This window comes from Chamaea fasciata, unplaced genomic scaffold (assembly GCF_029207755.1).
Source record: "Chamaea fasciata isolate MVZ Bird 193981 ecotype frontalis unplaced genomic scaffold, bChaFas1.0.hap1 SCAF_1, whole genome shotgun sequence".
Taxonomy (NCBI): Eukaryota; Metazoa; Chordata; class Aves; order Passeriformes; family Sylviidae; genus Chamaea; species Chamaea fasciata.
The window spans coordinates 92,432,031-92,454,563 of NW_027094086.1; the positions used below are offsets into that span (position 1 = coordinate 92,432,031).

General features: G+C 40.9%; 1 long non-coding RNA gene across 4 annotated transcripts in view; it reads left to right on the forward strand.

Moving 5' to 3' along the window:
- Nucleotides 1-22,533, forward strand: part of LOC136293066 (uncharacterized) — a 134,195-nt gene that overhangs the window by 41,246 nt on the left and 70,416 nt on the right. The window lies entirely within an intron of this gene.

The following is a 22,533-nucleotide window of genomic DNA, read 5'->3' on the forward strand; positions in this document are numbered from 1 at the left end:
GAATTTTACACTAGGTGGACAGGACTTGTATGGGTGGAATTTGTTTTATGCTTTGAGACTTGATTGTGCTTTATTCAGCTTGTTTCCTACCTCTAGTCTTGATTTCTGGACCAAGCACATCACCAGTGTTAATGAGTCTGAATTCTTACATATTCCATTTCTCATTATAATTTCTACATTTAAAATCCATTCGCTACCCTTTCACATTCAATCAGTGCAAAACTGTATCTATTGAAAAGTAACAGTTATGCTCAACAGATAATGTGGACTCTCACTCCTGTGGTAGGCTGGACCTGTGGTACTAAGGCCTCCACACATGACTTTTTTCTTTTTCCCAAAGATGCTTTTGTTTTTCTGTTCTGTTTTGCCAAACTGTTTGCAATCCAGTTTCACTGTAGGGTAAGATACATCTTTAATTTCCAAATATTTGATGGTGTTTCCGTATCTTAACTGTGGTGTTTTGTAGCCTTTCATATTGACAGCTCACTGTTTTGTATAAATTAGCAGGGGAAACCTACATACTTTGGCAAGTCAGAGGAAGGTAAATTGTGTTTTGACAGTTGTACAGACTTTGAAAGATGCTTTGGAACATGGTGAATTTTAATGACTGAGATGGTTAAGGCACTCATAGCTCAGCTGATTGCTTCAGATTCCATACCTGCAGCCCTGTAAGTACAACTTTATTAGTTTGCAGTTATCTGTTGTTTTAAAGTTGCCTCTGCAACTCTGGGTGCAGTGTGCAAATTGTGATTTTCTACCTCTGGGAAGTAGAAGAAGGGTGATTCTAAATTTGCTAATGTGACCCTAAAGTTGCATGAGTAACTTTGACTTTTTAAATGATTTTGTGGTCTTTCTGATTGTGAGTCTGAATGCATACTGTGTGTCTGTGCATATTGAGTCTGAATGTAGGCACCAGAGTTAGACTCTTCTTTCTCTTCAGGTACACTATTTCTGTGGCAATTTTTGCATTACTGATATTTTAAAATAAGTTGCATTCAGGGAAAAGTAGTTGACTAATAGGTGTGATGCATCTCATGAGAACTTAGTGTATGGCCATCCTACTGGTAACATTGGCACTTGTATTTTCCGTATCTTACTGCTAGAAAAAAACCACTTAATTTATTACTATTTCTTTTTCTCACTTTCATAAAGAAGCATTTCCATTTTTGGTTTAGTTAATGAAGGAAACAGCTCCTTTCCCACTAAAATAACTGCTAAATACCTCTGATATCCTGGTATCAGGTTAGTATAGTTAGCTGACTGTGACAATAAGGGATAGCTTGTCAATCCTATTTAAAAATTTGAGCTGCAGCATTGGCAGTCATCTTTGCGGAGGTCCCAAAAGAAGCTGCTCAATTTTTTGTTTGCTAAACTTTCCTGTAGCCATGCTGCACAATGCGGGGTACTTATGATTCATAAGAATGAAGATACAAGCCCTTAATATGTGACTTGTAATTAATAAAGAAAAAAATAGTCATATATTCTTCTCAGCCCCGAAGCAAAAGTTATTGCGTAGGCTGTTGCTCCTAAATGAGGAAAATGCAGGCAGAGTGAAAATTAGACCAGCTCCCAATAGTTTGCTCATGCTTTTACTAACTTTTTTTTAGCATCTCTAAATTCTAAGTGTGAACATATTTTATTTAAGAATGTGTGACAGAAGGCATAGGCTTTTCTTTCCATTTTCTAGCAACCCACACTTTTCATATGCTTGTGGATATTAGTATGAAGTGTAGTTTCCATAGTAGGAAAGTAATTCCCAGGACTGTTTGAGGGAAGCAGTGGAGAAAGGATCTGGATTTATGTATTCCATTTCAGTTGAATTACTGAGTTTTCCTTCTTGTTTGGCTAAAATAGGTGTCATTTTTTCAGTTCATCAAAGTATCTTTCATTCATCCCATAATGATCCGGAGGGTGCAATGCTTTGCAGTCCAAGTTACAAGTTACAGCCATTCATTGCCATGCTGACATTTTGGTTTGGTTCAGGAGCTCAGTTTTGGAGTGAAGTCAGGGCACTGAGAATTGGTCTGTGTTGCGGGGAAAGCCTGAGAACCCAGTATGAACTAATTTCAGATAACACCAAATCAAAACCACTCACATCCAGAGTACTTCCAGCACTTCACCTCCCAGTCTCTGCTCCATCAAGGGGACATAGTGGAGCTGATTTGAAAGAAAGCCCCTGAAACATGCTGTGTGCCAAATACTGAGCCCTTAGTATCAACCATGTTGCTCTACTCATTGCCTTCCAGTGGGCAGCCTGATGAGATAATGTAGGAGTAGCCAAGAAGGCTGCCTGAGTGGCCTAGAAATAGAGTGAGAGGAGCAATATAGTTTGAAATTTCTTCTCTAGCTTGGATGAACTCCCTGGAAAAGTTTGGTTTTTTCTGGACTTTTTGGAGATTTTTGTCAAGTTGTAACAGTGCCTCACTTGGAATACTTTTTGAGTAACAGTATTTAAATTAAACAAGATTTCTTTTTATTTGAAATTACTAGATTGTGAGGTTTCTGGAGCCCCTCTCAGTGAATTTTGCAGTTGCCAGCTGGCTTCTCTTCTGTGACGATGGATATAATGTGTTTTACTTCTGACTTTTTAAAGTTCATTACTGAATTGAGTAATTTAAAATTTAACACCATCACTGCTACAGTAATGCAGATAAAACACCAAAAATTCATTATTAATAACCACTTAAGCATAGTTAGCATTTCTCTTTCTTTGATATCAGGTAGGACTGTCACGCAAAGCCTGCCTTCAGTGCATTCTTACATCAGCTATTTCAAATCCTTCCGGTTATGAGCTTTGCTTTTTGTTGGTTTTGTGAGTCCAGATACCATTATAAACAAGTGTACTTCTGTTGAGCTCATGACCCCAGTCATAACTGCTGTGACCCTGCTTGGGGGTCATGGCCCCTGGTTTGGGATTAGCTGCATTTAAACAATCTCAAAGAGTTGTCCTATGCTAGTGCATTGGGGGGAAAATGCAACTAACTGTCAAGAAAGCAGTGAAACAGATTAATCATGCAGAGGCCTGGAAAAATAGCAGTAGCTTCTGCATGTTCAGTGTCTTAGAAATAAATTTGCTTCCACTCCTGTGGATTATAGACCTTTTGTTTAAGAATAAAATACCAAGAACCCACATGTGGTAAACACATTTATGAAAATACATAAAAATCAACCAGCTCTACTTTATGCAAATGCTTTTTAAATTTTTTTTCCCTTTCCTTCAGCAAGTAAAATAGAGGTTTTAAAGTGAACATCATGTACACAAACCATTTCCCATCACTCTTGCCTAAATTCATTAGCCTTTCAAAGATGAGTTCTGTCTCATGTTGAGAACTTATATCAAAGTTAAGCCTGAAAAGACTTGTTCTGTAATCCTTAGACTAGTGATTTGGAATGAAGATAGTGATGGCACTGCCTTTTTAATGTTATGAGTGTAATTTTTCTCTTCTTGATGGAATAATCTTGGGTCCATTGTTCCAGCATCTAATTTCCGCCATCATTTCCATACTACAGTAACGATTCAGTAAGTACATCTTTCTGCGTATGTGGCTGTAGTTTAGCTCTGTTCTGGATTAATTTATGCCACACATGCTCAGCCTTTTTTAAGTTAATGAAGCTTTGCTACTTGAGAGAGGTGACTGCGTCAGTGTCTAGGGAAAAACTGTTCTTCTGAAACAGAAGAATTAATGCTGATCCAGGTTGGTGATGCTGCTTGAATTATTTCATATGCCTGTCTGTGTTAATGGCAGTCCCGGACAGGCTTTGCCTTGGCTCTTAGAGGTGTGGATGAAGGCCTATGCTTCCTTTTCCAGAGGTGCAGGAAGCTCTGTTCAGTCACCCTGCTCTCCACTGTACCATGGGACTGGCAAAGTATTTTGAAGCTAAGGGCAAGGTGTGCACCTCCATCCTTGGTCATTGCAGTCTGCCTTGGCCATCAGCAGCACTGCTCAATGCTGTTGAGTGAAGCAAAGTCACCCATGAAATCCATCCCATGAAAGCTGATGTGGCTTTGTAAGAGGCAGTTCAGGAGAGTGCTGGGAGACACTGTTTTCAAAGATTTTTGGGGCTACTGGTAGGTGAGAGACTGGATGTGACCCAGCAATGTGCACTGGCATCAAAATAAGTGTGACCAGCAGGGTGAAGGAGGGGATTTTGCCTTTCTGCTCTGGTGAGACCCCTCCTGCAGTGCCACATCCAGCTCTGGGGATCCCCAGCACAGGAAAGGCATGGACCTGTTGGAGCGAGTCCAGAGGAGACCACCAAGATGATCAGAGGGATGAAACACTTCTTGTACAAGGAAAGGCTGTGAGGATTGGGATTGTTCAGCCTGGAGAGGAGAAGACTTTGGAGTGACCTAATTGCGGCTTTCCAGTACCTGAAGGGAGCCTACAAAAGAGATGGAAAGGGACTTTACAAGAGTAGGTGGCAACAGGACGAGGAGGAATGGATTCAAACTCTAAGAGAATAGGTTTAGATTAGATATTTGGAAAAAAATCTTTACTGTGAAGGTGGTGAGACACTGAAATATGTTGCCCAGAGAAGCTGTGGATATTCTGTCTCTGGAAGTGCTCAAGGCCAGGTTGGATGAGACTGAGCAACCTGGTGTTGGTAAAAGTGTCCCTGCCCATTGTAGTGGTGTTGGAATCAGGTAATCTTTAAGATCCCTTCCAACCCAAACCATTTTATGATTCTATGGTCTCTGGCTGTATGCAGGGATAGGATGGGTGCAGGACTAGTATCTTTTAACTCTTTTGAAGATCACCCCTGTCAGTAATATGTTGCATTGCTGTAGTTTCTGTTCAGCTTCTCAAAAGAGTCAGTGATACTGGCATTTATTGAAGGTTTCCTTTGTGCTTGTTATTCTGTCAAAGATACCATGCTCAGATGAGACATCTCATTCATGCTTTTATTACTTGTTAGTAGTTTTCAAGCCAGCTGCTGTAGTGTGTATGCCCTTTTGTGTCTGTAGTCTCATCACAGAGATCCACTGACTTGGCACTTGAGTGGAGAATTGAGAGATTTTAAGAGGTCCAAACCCACCAAGTTTATAGGACTCTAGAGTAGTTAAAATGTCTCCTTGGAAAAATATTAGCACTTCAGGGCTTCCTGTCTTGGGCATTGCTAAGTGTCTGTTGGGCAATACATGGGGCTTAGGATGCTATTTACTGAATGTCTTCCTGGGTACTGAATGCTTTATCTTGGTGCTTGCCTGTTCTAATGTTCTAACATGTCCTAATTTAAATTTGAATTTGTTTGCTAGACTGCCTTTGCAAACCTCTAATCATTTTCAGTGTTACCTGTTAAAATTAGAGGACAGTTATAGCTATGTGTGTGTGTGGGGGGAGGGTAAAAAATAGCCTGCCTTATTACGATATCTATCTCCTGATGTAATCCTGCTAATATAATTACTGATACTGCAGAAAATACTTTGGCTGACAACTGCAGCTGACCATGGTTAGAGGAGAGGGAACAAGCCTGCTGAGATGCAGCACTGGCCTTACTGGCTTTGCCTTGGATTTATGACAAATGTTATCCTTGGAAGCATAATTCTTATTTCTCTTCTCTCATCAAGCAGAAAATATTTAGTCAAATATTCTTTTATGCCTTGGCAAGTGTTTTACTCACATTTCTGTGCTTGGAGTAAAATAGCTGTTTGTACTCAAAGCCTCCCTTCTGAGAAAGACCTGCTGAAGGGGCAAAAACTTTCCTCATACAAGTCTCATAGGCACTTTAACACATAACTGCACTGGCTTGTAGGGGTAGGTGGCTTTGGTAGAAGCAAAACAGGAGCTGTAGTAAATCAGTATATTGCTCTAATAAGAAGTTAATGACATTATTTTCTTCCTTTTCTGGGAGACTCTAAATGTTGCATCTTGGCACACTGACATGCAATGCCCATGTGTTGACAGGAAACCTTTACATTCTGATTTTGGGAAGAAACGACATTATTTATTTGTTTATTTAATATTATCTACATGATTTGTAGGCCGCTGTTTTCATGGTGCACTAAGCTTCTGAGTAGACTTTGGGGAGTTTAAAGATTGCAGCATTTTTGAAGATATTTAAGAAACACTTTGCTTAACCCAAGTTAGTTTGGTCTTCAGATAGGTGTTCATGGTTGTTAGGTCTGCAAAGCAATTTAAATAGGGTAGCCCTCCTCCTAAAACTTTTAAGACCTCCGAGGTTCCTCTGGCATTTGTATAGGCCTTCTGGAAGGGAAAAATATACAGTTTAATTTTTTTTCAGTTTCTGGCAAATGATCGGCATAAGTGGTTATTGAAAGAGGTGCTGCTAATAGCCTAATGAAATACTGGGTAACATTCATTCACGGGGAGAGTCAGAGTGTCTATCAAAGTGAATTTTATCTGAGGGTATAATGACAACTTAGATAATTTCAGTCAGTGGAACAAAGTGATAGTATGTGTTGATTAAACTGCCTGCATGTGAATAGGTGGCTATTATTTTTTCTAAAGTAACAGCAGTTGAAAAAAATAATGATGTGTGTAGTTTTAAATATGACAGTTAAATATAAAATTGCCTGTAGAATCTGTTGATGTTTCCTCTGTTGCCTTCCTTAATTCTCTCCTGGCAGAGTTTTAAGAAGATGAAAAAATTGCTTTATGGACTTAAGGTTCATATTCTGTCTTCTGAGAGCAACTAATGTCTGGAGAGTTAGGAAGCACATGGCCTTTAATTTTGATAAAAACTTATCGTTGTTTAAAGTAATGCTATTATTGGAATTTTAGAGACCTGATGTAACTTGAGATAGAGATAGGCATAAAACTTCTTCCTACCATCAGTTGTCTCAACAAAATAAAATGCTGTAGAGATACCAAAATAATGAAAACATGGGGATAGATATTTTTCTTGTATTTCCAAAAAAGCTACAGACTCAAGTGATAAATATCTTTGAGCACTTTTTTCTCTTCACTTTGAAACTATTTTAGGTTGTGAGACAAGGTCTAGTCTATGCCCAGTCACAGCAATTGCATTTGTGTGGTATTATGGGAAAAGGTGCCGCCTTCCCAGAATATTAAAATCAAATATAACAGATAAGAGGCTCTGAGGATGGTCCATTGAGCACCTTTTGTTTTTCAGTCCCAGTTTTATTTCTCTTTGCTGTGTTCCTGTGGGGAGTGTGAACTATTCATTTGTTGACTCTTGTTGCCTTCAGTGGTGATAGCTGCAGTTTCCCAGGAGTACCTGTGTGGCCCAAGAATGTATTTAGAGCCAAACCTCTGGAAATCCCTGGAGGCTAAGAGTGCGATTCTTGAGCTAGTCTAGGAGAAAGTGGATTATATGCTGCACCTACTGACATGCTCTTTGTGGGGCTTCCCACTTTGTCAGTATTCACACGTACAGTGGAGCTTCTGCTGTTTTCACTCTGTCCCACAGAATAGCAACCCCAATGGCACCTCATTTCCTGGCGAGTTGGAGACAGGAGAGACTCGTAATTGTTGCCAGGACATTGTTAGCGTTGCCAGGAACTGTAATCAAATAAGGTTCAAGGTTTCATACTGATGTGATGGATGCAGTACATGTGGCTTAGACTGAGGGGGGAGGTTGATTTTTAGGCTTGGTTTTCCAATCGTTTCCTCTCTTCTTATCGGTGTGGCTTCTCTTGTGCTAGTTCCTTTCCACGTGGACAGAGATCCCTTGCTGTTCTGTTGACATTTTCATGATGGATTGGGTGTGCTCGCTAACAAGGAGAGATAAAGCTGGGTGGTGTTTGTTGGTATATTGCTACCAGATGTGACATCCAGCAGCTGCACAATAGCATCCAGAAATCTGAGGGTGGAGTAGAGTATCAAAGGCTCCTCCTTCCCTTTGCCCTTCCTCTGCAAAGCAGCAGCTGGTGGTGTTCGGTGGTTTGTGTGCTAATGTGGTTTGTTTTGTTTTGTTTTAGTTTTGTTTGTGCAGGTTTTTTTCTACATTGCTTCTCCATCTTCTCCACCCTCCTGTATGTGAATTTTGGAATATAGGATGGTTGACAGCTCTTCTCTGGTTTTATTCTTTTTCCAAATATCTTGTTAGATGCTGTGGTGTGTAGGTTAGGGTTTATTTTTTGCCTCCATTTGAGATAACTAAGGTGTTGGGGTAGGAATAGGTGAGTGCTCAGGGTCACAGGAGTGAAAAATTAATGGAACAAGAGGGAAAACGCTTGGAAAGGTTGATGTACCTGCAGCTCCAAGCTGTTATGTACTTTAAAGCACCAGAGGCCCTTACTTCTAACTGAACAAGATTTGGAAGTGTCAGCCACAGAAATCTGGGCAAATGGCACTTTGTCAGAAACTCGTACAACTTGATAAAAGCTTTGTCATCCTTTTAGTAGCAGAGATCCTGAATTTCTTTCCTTAGACTACAGGAGCATGAATATGACCTTGCTGGTCAAATTTAATTACCGTCCTGAAATCAGCTTATCTGTGTTTATGTTGTTAATGATGTAAATACAGAGCAGACAAGTCAGACACTGGGGTTTTATTGTTTGAAGCTTTTAGCTTGCAGAAGTTAGTAGTCAGTCCACTTCTTAAATTACAAATCAATTTTCTGTTGATGATCTTGGTTTAGATAAAAATATTGCAGCATTAGCAAGGGAATAGCCAAGCTTTTAATATAAAACTATGCAATTAGGTATGAAAAAAAAATCTGTTACAGCTCATTTGAATACTGTTGAATAATTATTGTGATTTGTAGAGGGATACAATAGACCTTCTGTAATAAGAAAAAATAATGCAAAATCGGAATGCCCTTATTGCACAACTTGTTGAATGTTCAGTGTGGTATCAAAGCAAGAATCTTTGCTGTTAAGAGTTCATTTCATTGCAATGACAAAAGAATTGATAGTCACAGTTCTTCAATTAGCCATAGGGGTGTCAGTCTGTGTTCAGTGACATGTATTCACAACTGGTTTGTCCAGTTGGGTTTCTGTGTATGAACTCAAATGCAGTGTTTTGTTTTGGAATTTATACCTAGGATTGTTTTAAGGAAAATGTTAATTGCTAAAAATAACCATACAATTGCTTCCTCTTCACTTTATGATTTTCCCCACAGTAAGTAGTACCAACTCAGGAAGTTGGGTAGCAAGCCTGTTCTAAGGTGATGTAGACAAGTTTGGGCTTAAAAAAAACCCCCTCACAACACCCCAGAAATCAAAAATGCCTGAACAAGAGCTTAACTCTAGTCAGCAGTGACATCAGTGACCAGTACATGGAGAGTGCACTTCAGTATTTGTGCTTCTCAGTTAAGCATTTTTTCCTAACAAGTAATTGCATGTATTTAGTTGTTGTAGTGTACTCTGCTACACTTGTAGCAGAGTGAATGTTGGTCAGGTGCATTCCTGTGTTAAATTGAAATAGTAACAAGTGATTTTTTTTTGTGCACTCTAGACTTTCGTAGCCAGTGAAAGAACATTTTTCAGATGTGCTTAACAAGGTAGCAATGTCAACACACACTCTAAAAATGGGAATTGCATTGCAGAATTGAGTGTGGGTTTTTTTTTAATGTACTAGTGGAAGTGGCTTCCTAAATGGTTGTTGACTGTATACAGTAAGAGCTGTGAAGAGAATCAGCAGTGAAGCATATTATTTTCGTGCTCTTGGGTGAAGTTGTCATCCTGCCCCAAGCTAACACAGTGCCTTGAATGATGGTATCATGCATGGGAATGCCAACCAACTAATGTTGATTTAGAAGCTCCTGGGTGCTGCTGGTTGTTATACCCCTCTTCCAGGGTCACTGCAGAGAGACCAGGGCTTGGGAATGTATCTGGGCTGCTTCAGTGTCCAGTGTCCATTAGCTGGTGTTGATGGACACATGCAGCTGCTTCCAGGGCTTGGCTTGCTGGTCTGGCAAGTGGTAACAGGCAAGAAAGGAGGGGGAGGGTGGGAGAGACATTAAAGCCTAACCTACTGCAGCTGTTTAAATGAGTGCATGTCGAAAGCTCTTAAAGTTAAAAATACGAGCTACTGCAGGGGGTGGTGTGCCAGTGGTTTTCCCACACCCCTTACCCTATAGCGACTCGGAGGAATGTCCTCTGTATGGAGTGCTTCCTAGGAGCAAAGCTGAGGCCTGGAGTATGTAATGTGGCCTGTAGCTGTTCTGTCACTTCTTTGTCACCAAAGACCAGTCAGGGCTGAGTATTTAATGGGTGACCAGAGGCAGCTAAAGCAGATAGAGCAAAGCTCATTTAGAAAGTGGCATTATAAATGCTCCTCAGCCTGCTCCTAGATACCTTGTGAGGTCACAAATTGTTAGATGGTTATGCCAGAGGCAGAAAGAACAGTTTCGTGGTCAAGGCACACTTCTATAAACTTCCTGTTTCTCTTGATCCCATGTTCTGTGTCCCCTTATTGAGCAGAGGTGATCATGCCCCTTCCTAGCCTGTTTTGCCAGCTCTCTGGAACAGGGTATGTTCTGTGCCCTGTCTGTAGTACAACAGGGCTCTTGTGGTCACTCAGTGTTGTGTTCCCACCTCACACCGTGGAGCAAAATCCTACTGTCCAGCCAGATGGTGAGCCTGGTATGGAGAGTGTTTGTGTGAGAAAGGGAAGTGTCACCTGCAGAAACACATGCAGCCTGGGAAGCAAGCATTGCATGTGTGGTGACAGCTGGGACACTGCTGGTAACAGTGGTGGGATGGGACAGCATGCAGGACCGTGGAGCTGTGGTGAGCAGTTGCAGGTTCTTGAGGACAGGAAGCAAAGGGAGGATTGAGGGAGTTTCACTACTGAAGTTGAAGGAGCAGCTTGAATGTATGGAGTTCTTCTATGGAACAGATGACAGGCAGGTAGGGAGCTCGTGGGTCATGACCTGTCATAGGTGAGTAAAAGGGGTATCAAGCTGGGAGTTTCTTACAGATCACCTGATGGTGAGAAGGAAACTGAAACAAGTCTTCAGAAAATTTGAGGAAGTCTCTGTCTCACAACCTGTGGTTCCTTTGAGTGACTTGAAGGTGTTTGACATCTGCTGGAAGAGTGATATGGTTAAAAACAAACTAGCCAGGGCTTTTCTTAAGGATATCAGATTTAACTTCTTGATACAGGCCTTGGAGTGGTCAAACAGATGTGGCATCTGATTACATCTGCTATTCACAAAGTAGGCAGATGTGATTGAGAGAGTGATAATGACAGCCTTGGCTGTAGCCACCGTGAAAGGGAGGAGCTCAAGGTCATTAAGGGCATGAGAAACACAAGGAAGCAGAATGACAGACTCTGGGCTTTAGGAAGGCAGGACTAAGCTTATTTCGGCAACTGGTACCAGGAAACACTGAAGCTTTAAAACACTTTAAGAGTTCATGAGAGACAGGTTTTGAAGGACAATCCCTTCAAAGTGCAGGAACAGTTGTGACTTAGAAAACAAAAGGATGTATTGGAAGACCAGAGTGGCTTGGCAGGAAGCGCATGATAGAACTCCCAATACAAAAAGGAGGAGGAAGCAGTAAAGGAGGAACTTAGAAACATTTTCCAAGGGCTGGGGTTACAACAGCTCAGCTGGTGTTGTTGTGTACCGGTGGTAAAAAGGACTGCAAAAGAGTTTCTACCACTTACACTCATAGGAAAAGGTTGAATGAGGAAAGTGTGGATCTGCTGCTGAGTGGGCCAGGTAAAAGTGGGCGTTGATAAGGCTGAGGTACTTGTACCTTGTGCACTTCAGTTTTCATCAGTGAGCTCTCACAGGCCTCTGTACTTAGTGTAGGAGTTCTGGGAGGGCAAGAAACCTTTCTTGGGGCAAGGAGTGTTATGGGTTGCTTGACAGATCAGCAAGCCCAGGGACACTTGGTTGTCCTCAACTATTTAGCTCACTTTTTGAATTTTGAAATGTGTGTTGTAACTCAAGTGTAGAAGATAAATTTCTTTAGCTCTTTGTGTAGGAGGAAGCTAATTGTATAGCATGTCAGGGTGTCTGTCCTTCCCTTGCTTAGTCTGTGCCATATTGTGTGAAGTAAAGCATAGTTGTAGTAATCTGTCCTTTAGAGGAGTGTGTACCCTGGTTTATTGAGAGGTATGGTCAGTTCAGTGGGAGGCTGTTCTATGTAATCACCTCAGAATCCAGAACCCAGTAGGATGCTGAGGATGGCTTCATGTGGAGCCTCTCCCCTTGTGCTTATGGTCACTTGTCAGTAAAAGATTTCTTGAAGCTGCCAGCAGCAGTGATCCTCATCTCATCTGGTGGGGCCAGTCCCAATGTGAGGAGAGGAGTGCTGCCTTCCTGAACTCTCCTTTGAGTCTCGCCTGTGTAGTGCTGTAGTAATCTTCCTTCTCCTGCTGAACTTCTGTTCCCCTGTATTGCTGAGCAGCTTCTGTTTTGATGCAAAGGACCATGTTTCAGTGATGAATCGGGTTGGTACTGATACTCTGCTTGTAAAATGTTTTGGGAGTCTTCCCAGTGAGAGGCTCTGTATCAGGAAGTGAGAAGCTGAAGTGTGCATCACTGTTATGCCTTCTATTGCCAAACTTCCCAGGCTGAGGCCATGGGGCTTAAATTCCAAGTTGTTCTGGTTTTTCTCAATGGGCTTGTGAAGAACTTTTCTCTTACTATTTTTTGTGTGAGTAACTATGAAGAAGTTACATGTATCAGGCTAGTTAATGAACTGTCCTAATTACAAGATAGTTTCTAGAAGCTACTTTTAAATTGCAGGACCTTTAAAGATGTTTTGTAGAATTGTGTATTAATGAGGAACTCTCCCACTCACCAAGGGAAGGATGGAAGAGGGAGAATGGGGTCAGGTCTCCTTTGGGACTACAGCCCTCTTGCCTTCATGTAGTCTGCAATGAAAAACTTAATTTTGAGTGTATTTTCCTTGTACCACTCTTTCTTCCCATTCTGAATTGTTGACATTTTTCTTTTGGAATGTTGTTTGACTGTCTGTGCTATTAATTCTATCACTGTTTCCTGATAATTTTGAAAGCATTGTATTCGTTACTATATTTTTAAATGTTTGTTTCCTCATGTATGTAATTATAGTCTTGGGAATTTTCTCCCAGAATTCTGCTAATGTCTTTAATATTTGTTTTATTCTTAAAAAATTCATAACGGATGTATTTCCTGGTTTTGAAGTCTGTAGTAGGAAGAAAGGAATCACAGTTTCCCCATCTCAGTGATAGCCTGAAGCAGGATGTGTGGCATACAACTGACTTTCACCAGGAGGAGGAAATTAACTGGCTACAAATTAGGGAAAGTTCACGAGAAGTCATTACTCTTCATTTATTTCTAAGTGAAGCTTTGACTCTCTAGGCAAAAGACAAATTATATAGCAAATGGAGTCCCCCTGCATATGAATGTGCAGTCTTTAGATATCTGTGTTGACTTGTGACCATGGTAAGATTATGCAGCTTCATATATTAACTGTGTTATCATTGAGCACTGTCTATTTTCCTTCCCTTTTTTTTTAAGGAATGTTGTTTTAATGCTATTAAATGAAGTACTGATGAATGTTTCCATGGCCAGATTCTGCTTGTTTCCAGGTGGTGTATGGTGGGAGTGTACATAATTTACCCAGATATGTCCTGTCAGCTTTTTTTTCCTTATTCTTTTCAGTGCCTGGAAAAGTGAGATAAAGCAGCTTATCTTCTTTGAGACCTGTGCTGCATTCAAAGCGGCTTCAGAAAGGAAAACGAACCTTCAACAATTTTTCTAGAGTTAATATAGACTAATAACAAAAAAACATGGTCAGAAGAAAGAGTTACTGCTAATAAGGCTTGAAATATGCATTATTCTGAAAAATCTGCAGGTCTGTGGAGGGAGGAAAAAGGTGAAACCTCTAGAATGGCCTAGTACTTTGGAGGAAAAAATGCTTTCTTTTTAACTAAACTTTGGTTGCAACATTTCCTTTGCACAGTTTACTGATTCTGTGATGCAGAATACCTCTGGACAATGCATTGAAATCTGCATGGTTAAAAAAGTCAACTTTAGCTGTTTTGTTTCCTCTTTGGGGACACCTCCGCTCCCCCTTTGAACCACTTCGGAGTTTAGTATAGCATTGAATTCAGTGTAGTGTTTCAGTGTAGTAATGCTTACTATAACAGTGCTGTTCATTTTTAAATTTATGCTATTTTATAGTCAGTAACGCAGAATTTATCCATGGGATGCTACAGGCAGAGATAATTAGCTTAGCTTGAAGGCATTATTCTCTGTTGCACTGCATTTGTTTTGACAGGGGACATTTGCAAAAGAGCTCTTCAAATGTAAGAGATTCATATTTTAAAAATTGCTTTTGTCCACTTCCTGGCTGCATGTTTTTTCCCCCTACTTCTCATTCAAATTCCATTTAAGGTATGTTTTATGACACCTTCATCCTTTCTTGTGACTTTTTGTGCCTAATTCCTCGCTTGTAAAAACGTAATAATATTTCCTCTTCCTTCCTTTGTATATTTCCTCCTCTTTCTTGTGCTGCCTATTTTTGTGTTGACAATCCGGAGTTGCTCCCCAGATTAGAATTTGTGTTACTTATTACCTGGGAACAAAATGGGTGCTGTTCTGATGGGTTCTACTTAAATAGTGGTTGAATATTAATTCCAATATTTTTCCAAAAGCAGCAGGGTTCAAGCAAAGACCTCAGAAGGAGGGGTTTGCAGTGAGAATAGTTTCCTGAACCATTCAATTTTAATAATAGTAAAGTGATGGTATACAAATACTAATATGTATATGGTTTGCTAAATTTTTGTGCTGCCCTGTTGGTAGTATTATGAAAAAGGCCATTTTACTGGTGACATACGGCCTGTAGAAATGTCTATATGTAGAGTAGAAGATTCCATGGAGATCTTACTCGAGGTGAGTGAAAGTATTGTTAGCAGTAATACTTCTGTTTGAGGCTCTTGTTTCATTTGCTCTGTGTTTAGCACACAGAAGTGAGAGGAGGTTGACTTCTTGAGGTTGTGTTCCTCCTCTGCCATGTATCGTCAGGCATAAACTCCTGACATCTCCATGGGAAATCCTGGAGAGCAGTTGGGAATGCCCAGAAGAGGAAGCCAGCTGATGCTCCTGTCGATTTGTTTCCCAGTACCTGGCTCCTTTAAAAGTGAAGTATGCCCAATAAACGTGAGAAAGAATTCATTCCTGTAGCCATGTTGTCAGCTGGAAGGAACATTAGAAGAGTAAAATCTCAACCAATCTCTCGCTCACAGAATTTGGCCTGTCAAAGCTTATAAATAAGATGCACTGTGAAAGCTGTTGCCAAATTCACATCGAATGCTTTCAGTCTGAGGGATTGTAATGCGTACAAGTATCTCAGCTGAAGTTATAGGCAGTTTTGGTCATGATTTTGTGATTTTTTTTGGAGGGGGAGAGTGATGGTGGTGTAAATTAATATAGTAAAATTATGCAATCAAAGTGCATAATTTGCAAACTCTTACTGCTTGATGAAACAGGACTTGTTAATGAAAAACCTGAACTGTTAAAAGAAGTGTGCATTTTTATATGTACACACACTTTTTCTTTTTTTTTTAATTGAGAATAGGATGCTTGTGTTCATTGATTTCCAGCCTTTGCTGTCGAACAGGCTAATGGTAGAACAAGTGACACACTGAGTAATGTCACACCCATGAATGTATGCCTTCATTTTTAACTCTTTTGACATCCTGTGGCCCAACACAGTGTGATGATCTCATATGAGGCTCGTTTTCTACCACATGTGGGTTGGTTGTCACGGTGCTTGGTTGTGAAGTGGATGGAGAGCTGTTGGGGTGCCAGTTTTACATTTAGTCCAGACATGCAGTGAGGTACCTGTGATGCCTGTCCCAAGGCCTTTGTTCCTTCCCTCATATTAGTTCCTTCCCTCATATATTTTGACATTTAACTACCATGAGATTAAAAGCCATAAGTGGTTTGATAATGGTGACCATGTTGTTGTCTTCCTAAGGAGTGTCCTGGCCTGATAAACCATAGTGTTTTTCCCTGGCTGAGTTAATTCTGGGTGCTAGCTATTCTGTAAAGGAGCATGATATAAAAAAAAGTGCTGTTCTGATGTATTTTGTGGGTCTGATGTCCCTCAGGGAGGGGAGGACTGTGGGCTTGAGTAGCTGATGTGGCATCTGTAAGCCACAAGTGGCCCATGGAGCACACTTAGCATTTCTCCTTCTCAGTGGGACTGTTTGTTGTGTTTTTTTTTTTTTTTTTTTTTTTTTTTTTTTTTTTTTGTTTTGTTTTGTTTTGTTTTCTTTTTTTTTTTTTAATTTTTATTTTTATTTTTTAAATTTCTTTTTGTTTTGGGATTGTTTTTCGTGAAAATTATTCAAGTTGCTGCCATATTTTCCCTGGAGCTCCAGGTATGGCTTGTCAGCATGTGTTGAATGGTTTTACATCTTGCCACTGGTGAGATTCTATTTTGTCCTTTCTTACTCCTGGCCACGGGCTCCCACAGCTTCCCCTTGCCTGGGGCTCCTCATGCTCTCTCCTAGCCACCTTGCGTGAAAAAGCAAGAAAGGAGGTCTTCTTGGTGTGTGGAAGCTAATGGTGAAAGTGTCCATGGACTTCCAGGCACAGTAGGTGGCAGGCACAGTTCTGCCAAGCTTCATTTGAGGTGCAGAGGCCCACCTTTTGGAAATTTCCAAAGTGTTTTTCCAGTGCCTTGGCTGACGGAACTTGTGCAAAGCATTCAAGCAATTCTGTGAGTCAGACAGAGATTTTGGCCATAGCCTTTCCTGGGATCTGGAGGTGAATAATCAACAGCTAAAGCCTCTTGAAATGTTTTTCTTTGATAAGAGCATGAGCTCAGCTTGGCAGAGATGTTGAACAGACACAGAGGGTATTTCTGGTGGGATGGCTGTGAGATGAGGAAGGTTGACTGGAAAGGATGCAAATACACAAGTGACAGAGGTCAAAATCTGACACATACTGTACTCTGTTTTGTATTCATAGCATGTAGCACTGACTGGCTGTTTCAGGCCACACTAAGTTGTTTTTTCCTTCCTCTGAGGCAGGTCACAACTTCTGGTATTACTGTACACTGCAACTATTTGCCAGTAATTTTTGCAGAGGGATGTCATCAGTGCCTGTGTTCTGTGCCATAGTGCTGTTCCCCAGGGCTCAGTATTGGGGCCAGTCCTGTTTAATATCTTTATTGATGATCTTGACAAGGAGACTGAGGGCACCCTTAGCCAGTTTGCAGTTGGCAACAAGCTGGACAGGAATGTTGATCTTGGAGGGTAGGAAAGCTCTTCTTCAGAGGAATCTGGAGGGGCTGGATTGATGGCTCAAGGCCAGTTGTATGAGGCTCAGTAAGGTGAAGTACTGAGTCCTGCACTTGGTTCAGAAGAAGCCCTTGCAGTGCTAAAGGCTGAGGGAGTGTGGCTGGAGAGGTGCCCAGCAGAAAAGGACCTGGGGGTGCAGGTCAATAGCTGCCAGCGTGTGCCCAGGTGGCCAAGCAGGCCATTGGCATCCTGGCCTGTACCAGGAGTATGTGGCCAGCAGAAATACTCCCTACTATGTCCCCCTGTACTTGGCACTGGTGCGGTCATACCTTGAATTCTGTGTTTAATTTTGGGCCACTCACTTCAAGAAAGACATTGAGGTGCTGGAGCTGTCTAGAGAAGGGTGAGCCGGCAAAGAGTCTGAATCACAAATTATATGACAAACAGCTGAGGGAGTTTGGTTTGTTTAACATGGAGAAAAGGAAGCTCACGTGGAACCTCTTCACTCTCTACAACTGTCTACGACTCTCTATAACTAAAAGGTTGTAGGGAGGTGGGGATGGGTCTCTTCTCCCAAGGGACAAGTGACAGGACAAGAGGAAATGGCTTCAAGTTGTGCCAGGGAAGGTTGAGATTGGATATTGGGAAAAAATTGTTCATAGAAATGGTAATCACATCACAGACTTCCCAGGGCAGTGTTTGAGTCACCACCTCTGGAGGTATTTAAAACATGTATGGATGTGGCACTTTGGGACATGGTTTAATGGGGAACTTGGCAGTGTTAGGTTAACACTTGTATTTGAGGATCTTAAATGTCCTTTCCAACCTATAGGACTGTATGATTCTACAAAGATTTAGAGAAATCAGAATAAGAGAAGAAATGAGTGTTTGCAATTCAACCAAGAAAATACTCCTTTTCCTCTATGGCATTAAGGAAAAGTAAAAAAATCTTGCAATCTTCGGGGTTTGTTTTATCTGCTGCACAAAGACCTGCTTACTCAATGTTTTTTGGTTTTTTTTTTTTCTTTCTTTCTTTCTTTTCCTCCCAGGGTTTAGCAGCCCTGCCAGGCTTTCTGGCTGTGCGTCAGTATAGTGGCTTGTAGACACAAATGGTATCAGGCTTTACAGGTGCAGGAGACACAGTAGCATTAATGCAACACGATTGTAAACACCAACAGGGCTTTATCTGTGTCTCCTTTTAATGATTTTTCTTGAATATGGCTTGCTTTAAAATAGCAATTCAGGTCCCTCGTGTGAGTTTTGACACTGGTGCTCAGCTGAAGAAATATATTATCTTTCAATAGCAAGGGTTTTGAGGAGAGTAAAATGCCAGTAGAATAAATAAGTGAATATTGAAGAAAACAAACAACCAACCTCCCCTTTCACATGCTGAAGATGCAACGCAGGAAAAAAGCAGGTTTAAAGGATGGGTAGGAGGGGCAAACCCAGCCAGTTTAAATGTGTGGCTTTGATTTGATGCATTGCTTCCTTTCCCTCCTCCCACTATGACTTGTTGTCTTTCAACATTAACCTCCAGTTTCAACGTAGTGAATGTTGGGCTCTGTAAGTCCTGCTCCTGCCCTTGCTCTCCTGCTGATGCCCCTGCTGAGCTCAGTGCTGACAGCTGGGGAAAATTCAGTGTGATTTGGAATTGGGAAATGCTGTATCAGCACATGGGAGATTAAGGTTTTTAGTAGATTTTTTTTTCTTTGCTTGTAGAGGGGAATTAGTGAGCTCCCAAATTCACTGGATTTATTGGAAATCTGTGCCTGCTGAATGTATTTATTCTCCCATGTTGCTGGCTGTACTCTTGACAGGTGCTGAGAGGAGATTTATAGAAACAGCAAATATTTGCTAGAGTGGCTGAAATATCTGAGGATTATTTAGATGTGACTCTTTATCATCATCTCAGTTCTAGTTCAATAATTTAAATGCATAGGCTTGAGTCTTTGGAAATTTTTAATCTACTCCTCTGTTGAATTTTATACAGGTTTCATGACTAAATCCTACTACCAATGGACTAGTACAGAGCTGATACACAGACTTTGAGAGTAACTTTTTTTTCTGGTTTTTGATAAAATAATATTATAGGGAGAGCATGTCTACGGAAGGGTACTGCTCCTCACAGTAGAAAAATGTGGGTTGTGTTCCTCTAACTCAAAGGAATCCTGGAAAAACTCCTTAAGAAGATTTTCTGTAGTAGTTCCTCTATTCTTATTTTTACAGGACTGCTTTTTGTAAAATTAAATTTTTTTGTTAAATATTTCAGTAGCTAAGATGTACCCCATTAGTTTTTAGAGGACTTACAAGGGGATGAGAAAATAAAAGGAAAACAGATAACTCCTTCCAGATGTTCTGGACCAAAATTTTAGAAGGAAACAATAAAAGCAAATCATTAACCTTCTGTCAGGTTTCCAGTGAAATACATAGAAATCAATATCAGCTTTGCAGTTATTTGAGATGCTGACAAATATGTGCTGTCATGCAGCAAGCCTAGAAGAAAGGTTCAGAACTGGTGCCCTGTATGGAAAATTCCAGGCCTATGGTTATTCTTATCTCTTCACAAGGTCTCTTACCTTCATCGCTTTGCCTGACCTGAATTTTGACTGTTCAGGGAAGTCGATAATTGCTGAGGTAGCAAGGTCCAGAACTGGTAAAACCATCTTTGCAATTTGCCCATAGTACTCAGCAGAGCACCGAGACTGTTTGTGGCTCTGTGCCACCTGTCCTTGTTTTTTCTTAGCACTAGAACAGCTGCATTTGCAGCTGCTTGGTCTATCTTGCACCCCTGGCAGGGCTAGAGTTTATCAGAAACAAGTAGCTGAACTTCATCTGGTTAAGATGATACCTGCTGGATCATCGGAAATTACTAGGCAGAGAGAGAAATGATAAATTTCTTCTGATTTGTTTCACATTTTCTTCTCCCATCCCACAAGTTTTCCATCTACAGGTGCATTGGTCGGAACATTGTTCTGTGAAGTGCTTCAAATGCAGAGGGCCTGCATTTGGCCCTCTGCATGTCGTGGTTTGTCCTAAACCAGGACACTGTGTCTTTCTAGCCCTTCCTCAGTGAAGAGGCTGAGCTGATTTTGCTTCCTTACAAGCCTTGACACAGTTGTCAGCTCCTGCCATTTGATATTGCATTAGCATGCTCCATCTGGGGTGCTTACCACGATTTCCACAGGAGCTGATACTATTGCAAAATGTGCTGTTTATTTACAACTGTATTTTTTTTTTTTGTCATTTTGGGTTTTTTTGATTGTCTACTTCTAAGTGCCATTCAAGGTAGATTTTGAAACTGTTCTCCCTTTTCTCAGCTGTTCTTACTGCACAATGGTTTCAGTGCCCGAGTGCCCATTTCAGCTGGGGATAGTATAGCTTTGTGGATGTCATATCCTTGAATTTACCTTTTTTTTCCCTTGGGGAAACCAGATATTTATTGACCTTCATGGCCTGTTTCAAAGCCTGCTGCCTGGAGGGAGTAGAGTGTGTCTGAGGCTTTGAGTTTCTGGGAGCACCAGTCACAGTGGTTCAGTTGATGCATGGATATGTCTTTCCAGTAATTTTTATATGTACACCTTGGTCATGGCGGGTATGCTCCTAGGCCCTGAAGGAACAAAGCTCTGTAGATGACTGTCCTTCAGAATACTTTTGATTGAGTGGTTGCTAAGTTCTTATTCTAGGAAAACCTAAAAGTGTCAAATCCAATAAGAAATTACTAGAATGAGGTATGTTTTAATGAATAATCACAAACCTGAGAAGCTGACTGACACCCACAGCAGCATTGGACTTTAATGTTAGTTTTGTATTCACATAAAAGCATTTAAAGGCATTAAAGCAATGAGTTGTATTCTTGTTTTCAATTAGGACATTGCATTTCTCCTGCTTCCATGTATCTTCAAGTTCAGCTACAGTTTCCATTTTAATACTTGGAAAGTCTGAGTTGCCATACATATTGAATATGCAAATGTCTCTATTTTGGGGCCTGATGACCTGACCAAACAAGCACTGGCCAAAGTACTCTTCTTTTGCTAAAAATTATATTCCATGTTAACTTTTGCCAGCAGGCAGTCAGATTTGTATTGTGTTCTGTGTCATCTCATGTTGGGTAAGGATTAGAGAAATGGTTTGGTTAATAACAAAGAACTGTTCCTAACAATAATTCACATCACCAGCACCATCAGCCCTACCCCCCAGAATATGAACATATTTAGAGAGCTTAGTAAAGCAAAAGTTTTCTATGGAATGTGTTTTTCTCACGGGTGGGGGGAGAGGTAGAGGATGAAATGAGTATGGTTCTAAATCTGCTTTGTCTAGCAAACTATTATGTTTTGGGTGTAAAGAGAAATACCATGAGTACTGCAACTATAATAAAATAGAGATAAAAGTAGAAGAAGCTATTGCTCCAAAGGGGCTACTAGTGCATCTTTATTTCCCTTGTTTCATAGCACACTGTGAAGAAGAGTCATTATAACTTATGTTTATGGAAAAATCTATCTATAGTAACTTTCTCTGGGCCCTGTGGCCTCATGCTTGGCAGGAAGTGCGTGAGAGAAGATGCAGCAGATTGTTTTGCTCAGAGGAGTAGCCAGAGCCCACTGCAAGCATCAGAAATACTCTGGAAGTTGCCACACTGAGCCTCTGCAGGCTTTCAGCTCGACTGCCTCAGTTTCTGTCATTTGTGTGATGACAGAAATGGCCTGGCAATGGTTGTCTTTCCCCTTTCCTCTTTGCTTCTAAAACTGTCTGTGTCATTTACAGCACTTCAGTCTGCTTCACCTAGCTCTGTGGGAGACTTCAGTCCAGTGCAACTGGACTTCCCTTTCTCTTCACCTGATGAGAGAAAAGGTGCATCTAGAGTAACTGCTCTAGTTGAGTTGGTAGGCTGTGTAGATATAAATCTAAATTACTCTGGCTGGGAGCAGCTGAGGGGATCTCTCCTACCCTGTGCCTGGCTGCCAGTGCTCCCAAATTAGTGAGCAGCCACAGTGAAATTCTGTAAGTTGTCCTATGCATAGCAGACTCATTTTGGCTTGCCTGTGCTGAGTTCCCTTTGGCTGAGCTTCTGTCCTCTTTTACAGTTTCAACACTTCATAGCGCCTGAGACATTGTCTTCTTCCTAATTAATCTTTTCATTCTTTGTAGAGTCTGGATTTCCTCTAAATATCCTGTTTGACGTGTTTATTCATCTGGGCAAGCTTCCAATCTTTCCTTACCATTTTTTCCCTTCCTGCTTGGAATGGGAGTGTGAATAACATTTGCCTTTTTCAAGTGAGGTATTTCTGTGTTTGAGCTGAAGTGTTTGAGGACAGCGTCAGTAGTTTCCTTCGTTTGTCAAAATTTACCATTCTGTGATCCTAAAGTCCGCACTCCATTTACTTTTGTCTGTTTGATAGTTCTCACTAATTTCACA